Raw genomic sequence first — 6,129 nt, 5'->3', positions numbered from 1 at the left:
GGACAAGCGTTTTTCCATCTGACAAAAAGGTCTAAAAACACTGAAACAGCAAACTTTGTGGAAACCAAGACTTGTCTCATTCTTAAAACTTTTGGCCATGGCTGTATAGTCAGTGCTCCAAATTTCCTATTTGGTTAGAGTTTTGCAGGAGTCTCTGTGTTGATGATTTATTATTATTCGATCTCGCCGACACATAGGCGTGAAAGTCAGCACCATCTGACGTGCACAGTATTGATCTTCATTAGATCCTGAGCTCCCGATTCAGTATCCAACTAGTAGCTGCAGACTATCACCTGAATAACTGGGGTTCTCAACCACATTTTCCCAACAGGTACTTCCCCATTGCGTGATTGAACTCATCTACAAAACATGGCCTGTTGGTGGTACTTGAGGACTGGAGTCTTTTGTGCAAATACTATTATATTCGGTACATCAGAGGATTCTAATCTGAAAAAAAAAAGATACCAAACTAATTTTTTGCTCCTCTCCACGGAAATCTTCAGTAAAAGGCAAAAGATTTGCGCGTGCTGAAGAGAAACCAAAGCATATAAACTCCCAGCAGATCATAGTTTTCAGCAAAACAGTAGACAGTAACATATGTTTGAGTTCTTTAATGAAAATCCTTTAAATAATGGAGAATACCTTTAATTATTCTGTATCTATTGTTAAATCATCCATTCCAGAATGGATGCAGAAACTTCAAAGTAGGAACAAATTATCATTAGGCAACAATCAAAACTCTCTAATCATTTAAATTGTCAAATAAAATGTAAATAGTACAATGATGACAAAATTATATTCGAAGAGTAAAATAAGCACCTTAATCAGCCCATGGCATTATATAGCAACAGAACGGAATCGGTATGTATTACTGATCCCGTCTGAGATGAGCATTTACCCTAAACCTCCTGGGGTGGGGGGAGGGAGTTAACCTACCCCCCCCTCCCCTCCCCAGTGGGGGGTGCCTAACCCTCCCCCTGTGGCTATGAGCTCCCGACGCCCGTCTTTCCTACGTTCGGTATGCCAGGTGTCGGGATTTCAGTGTGGGGCTAATGATAGGCATCTAAATACCGATGCCTATCATTAGTCCCATGCCGGGCTTTCACTGTCGGGAAGCTGGCGGTCGGCATTTCGACCGCCGGATTCCTGACTACATCCCCAACAGAACATATCCAACAAGAGTCATATAGTGATGTCTTTCCATGACAGTCTGGTTTTTATATGCACTTCGTGTGACGTGGCAGAACATCGTTTTGATGGACAATAACACATTAGGAGAATCGATGCAGGAAATACCAAGTCCCCATAGAGAAGTACATTTAGAGCAAAGTTTTTATCTGTTATAACACACTAAATCAAAGTAAGGATATTTAGTTTTATATAGACTAGCCTAAAGGAATGTGAATAACTTGTGAAGGCTATGCTGGGCCCCAGGGGAAACCGGTAGCCTCCGGTAAAGGACACACTAAATGGGCCACCTGTAAGTCCATGAAAAAATGGATGTTGGGGAGATTAAATTCAGATTGTAAAGACTGGAAAGTGTTAACACCTCCAAGATCAACTACATCATTTATATCAGAGGTTTCAAAACGCAGTCCTCAAGGCTCCCCAGGACCGGATTATAGAGAGGGCGACATGGGCGGTCGTCCCCGAGCCCAATCCCCAAGATTAACTTTTTTGTTTCTTCATCGGAGCTGCCGCAGCATGAAATTATGCCCCTCCCCTTCTGCTGCTGGCCAATATGCCCCTTCCTGCCCCTGAAACAGTAAGTTATGTGTGTTTGTATAAACACAGACCTTGATCTGGCCCTGAGGCTCCCCAACAGTTCAGAAAGAGATATCCATGGTTGAGCACAGGTGGTTAAATCAAATTAACTGAGTTACTAATTAAGGCACCTGTGCTCAACCATGGATATCACCAATACTTGAACTGTTGGGGAGCCTTGAGGACCGTGTTTGGGAACCTCTGATTTATATTATTAATTCAAATGACAAATTATCCTTTACAGCCTTCAGATTCTCAACCCTGTAACTTTTGAATTGGCTGGATAATCCAACAGACTATGGTCCATTGTGATTCATCACTGGTGACAGGATTTCTAAAAAAAAAAAAAAAAAAAGTTTCCTATATTCTGTGACCATCCAGACACATTTAGTCTCAAAAAAAAATAATTCACAATTGGGTTAGCTAGAACATAGGTTCTCAAACTTTCTCCTCAGGACCCCCAAACAGTACATGTTTTCCAGGTCTCCTCACAGAATCACAAGTGAGATAATTCCAGTGGACCTTTTAAAATGTGTCAGTGAGTAATGACTACACCTGTGCACCTGCTGGGTGACTTGGAAAACGTGACCTGTGTGGGGCTCCAGAGAATCGAGTTTGAGAACCACTGAGCTAGAACATTACTGCCTAGACGTGCAATTATGAGACCATCTACAGTGGCCCTCATTAGAATCCCAAGTCGCCTCTTTTCATAAGGCTATATTAGTTAGCGGTCCATTAGAAGATTGCTCCCTTCCCAAAATCTCAGATGGAAGTCTCTTATCAGACATTTGTTTAGAGAGAAGGGGTGAGTAAAAGAAGACAACAGAAGGGACTATTAAGGGACCACACATGGGGGTAGATGTACTAAGCTTTGGAGATAAATAAAGTACCAACTAATCAGCTCCTGTCATTTTTCAAATATGGAAGAAAGAAGAAATAAAATAAACAAGCATGGGGGGCGTGGCCTGACCGCTAATGGAGGAAGCTGTGTCTCACCAGAGCTTCGGAGCCAGCTTAGTGTGAAACCAGCCTCTATAGCCCCATCCCGGCCAGCAGAGACCTCCAGACACCTACTTACCCCCCCTTGCTTGCCTCCGGTCCAGCGGGTGAGAGCTGCGGAATCGGGAAGCGCAATAGGCGCTTCCGTGGGTTGCAGCTGGCCTGCTGCCCTTTGAGCCGGGGACTGGAGTGCTTGGACTGGCGGCCGCGGACTTCCGGCGGCGACATATCCATAGTGGGCGCCCGACGGAGTCCTCCCTGCCGCACTCCGCGTGACCTCTCTCCGGCCCTCTAGCTTCGGATGCCCCGCTGCTGTGTCAGGGCTGGTGTTCCTGCTCCTGGGGGACAACTCTGGGCGGAAGCCCCAGCGTCCTGAAGCCTCCGGCGGCCATCTTTAAATCTGCCCACACGCTGCTGCTGCTGCTGGTCATCTCAGCCGGGCTGTTAGCTGTGGGCCCCGCTTGCTGACAGGAACATCGGCCGCATGTGACTCCCTGGAGTAAGGGGAGGGTAGTGAGTCCCTGAGGGGAGATTATACTGCATCTCCATATACCACTGCTTTACCTGCTCCTCTGTCACGTGACCTGTTGGCCCTTCTACTTTTGTGCTGGTGGATATTTGCCATTTATTCAGCACTGGCCCCCTCTTGTGGTCTCTTGCGATAATTGCATCAAGTATCTCCTAGATGGTGCATCTCTGGAGTTAAAGATGTTAGCTTAATATTATCACCCATCTTGCCTGGATTATTATTGTAGAGCCCTGTGTCTCACTTTTTACACCGTGGTTTTTTTTTGTTTTGTTTTTTTTCTCTCTATTTTTATTATTTCACTATGTCACAGAGAGGTAAGAAACCTCCACCATCTTCTGCAAATTTCTTCGGATCTAAATCCAAGGGCTCTCAGAGTTCGTCATTACTCCCAGAATCCCCCCCCTCCCCTTGCTTATCTGAAGCTGGCATAGATCCCCAAATTCAAGCGGTTATGACTGGTTTGTTGGAGGGAGTTCAATCCGCATTCAAGCAAGAACTGTCAAAAGCTATAACAGAATTTAAATCAGAATTGACATCTCTCGGCAACAGAACGGACGCGCTGGAATCTAAATCGGACGACTTCTGCCGTTCCCAAAATCGTCTTGATAAAGAACTCTCTAGACTTCATGACGAGGTGGAGGCACTCAAAGAAAGACAAGAGGACCAAGAGAATCGCTTTTGTCGCAACAACTTACGCATCCGTAATATAGCAGAATCAGTCTTTGGCTCCTCCTTACCGTCATTTCTAAAAGACTTTTTTCAACACTTAGTTCCAGCTCTTACCAATGAAGATTGTTTATGTGATAGAGCCCATAGAGCACTCCGATCGAAGCCTTCTCCTACTCAACCTCCTAGGGACGTTATAGTTCGCCTGCACTATTTTCGTTCGAAGGAACAGATTTTGTTAGCTGCTCGGGACTCTCCAGTGATACCATTCCAAGATATGCAGTTACAAATCTTCCAGGACCTGGCCCCTTCTACTATTCAGAAACGGCGGGATCTTCAGCCAGTTACTAAGATTCTACGGCAGCATCAAATCCGATATCGCTGGGTATTCCCCTTTATGCTTCATGTTTCAGCAAACAACACTGTGCATAGTGTCAAGACTCTCACTCAAGGTCAAGATTTATTAGCCAAGCTTAATCTTCTTCCGGCGCCGACTTCTGATCCGGTGACTGCTGCAGCCTCTCCCAAACCTCAACGCTCCCAACCTCCTTCACCGGACTGGACCAGGGTGTCCCGTCACCATGTTAAGGACGGTGACCCCACTTGAACTGTTCGGTCACTCCCTGATGTTTATTCTCTTTATAATAGGGTTTAAAGATCCCTATAATGTTCTTTTTGAAGTTTGCTAGGAGGAACAGTCCTCCCTTCTTGGTTCTTTGCGACATATATAGTTATTATTTTCATGAATATTACGATGTTTAGATAGTATTTCTCTCTGTCCTTTGTCTTTCCCATTCTCCCCCCTCCCTCCCCCCCTCTTTTTGTTTGTTTTGTTTCTATAGACACAGGTTTATGATCCCTGTATTACAGGGATTTTTGTTTGATTTGGTTATAGCCGATCTTGTATTTAAGGGTCCAGGCAGTCCTGATTCTATTGGACAGTCATTCTACTACCCCCCATGCTCCCTTTAATATATTTTAATAATGTTATGTTGATTGATATTATTGCGGTCCTTGTTTGGGACCCAACTTACCAGGATTGTTACCCAAATGGGTTCTCTGTTTCTTTCTTTTTTTCGTGTGCTTTTCTTTCTCTGTGGCTCTTTTATGCTTTTCTTTCCCATTTCTTTCCTTTCTGTCCCCAAGGGTGGCTCTACTTGGGCCAAATTTTTTAATTATTATATTTGTGTGTTATGTCTGTAGTACTTCTCTATATATTTTTCCATGTCTCTTAAATTGTTATCCATTAATGTAAACGGTCTTAACTCTCCTAAGAAACGTACCGTTTTCTTGGGGGCTTGCAGGAGGGAGAAGGCCGATGTTGCATTTGTACAAGAGACTCATTTTACAGGCCCGCATTCCCAGCTTCGAGGTAGGTGGTTTGCCCAGACCTTCTTTGCTTCAGCGAATTGTAAAAAGCGTGGGGTAGCCATTTTAATTAGGCGTAATATCCCTTTTGTCCACATTAAAACTGTGACAGACCCAGAGGGTCGATTTCTTATAGTGATCGGTACCTTCCGTACTGAGATTTTCACTCTGGTGTCAGTGTACGCTCCTAATCAAGACCAGCCCCAATTTTTTGATTCTTTGTTCAGGCGTATCAGCAGAGTTGCGCAGGGCGATATTATTTTGTGTGGGGATTTCAATACTATTATTGACCCCCTGTTAGATAGATCTAACACACCTTCACACTCCTCCAGGATGTCTCTTCCTAGAGCTTCTCGTACTCTCCTGGCTTCCCTTAAACATCATGGCCTTTGTGATTCCTGGCGTCTTAAACATCCTCACATTAAGGACTTTACTCATTTTTCAGCTCCACACCAACATTATTCCAGGATAGATATGATCCACATTTCCTCCGCTATCACCTCTCTGGTTACGGAAGCCGGTATTTCCCCCTTTACATGGACAGATCATGCAGGTGTCTATATTCTTTTAGATGTACAGCGTTCTCCTCGTGGGAAGTGTAACTGGCGTCTTGATGACTCCCTTTTACAACATCCCTCCGCTCTGCTAGAAATAAAATTGGCGGTGACCCGCTACTTTGAGGAGAATACCTCTCCTGATATTACCTCTAGTGTCCTCTGGGAAGCCCATAAGGCTACGATACGGGGTTTTCTCATTTCTAAAACCTCAGCGGTTAGGAAAGCGGCTGCACAGGAAATCCATTC

General features: G+C 44.6%; 1 non-coding gene across 1 annotated transcript; it reads right to left on the bottom strand.

The window, feature by feature from the left end:
- Positions 1-430: 430 nt before the first annotated feature.
- On the bottom strand, positions 431-547 carry LOC148453802 (U5 spliceosomal RNA). The gene has a single exon (XR_015874871.1). It is a non-coding gene; the product is annotated as a U5 spliceosomal RNA (small nuclear RNA).
- Between the last annotated feature and the right edge of the window lie 5,582 nt (positions 548-6,129).

Source organism: Taudactylus pleione, unplaced genomic scaffold (assembly GCF_031769625.1).
Source record: "Taudactylus pleione unplaced genomic scaffold, aTauple2 ptg001086l, whole genome shotgun sequence".
Lineage (NCBI taxonomy): Eukaryota > Metazoa > Chordata > Amphibia > Anura > Myobatrachidae > Taudactylus > Taudactylus pleione.
The sequence above is the reverse complement of the archived record's forward strand: the minus strand, read 5'-3'. Positions and strand labels throughout refer to the sequence as shown.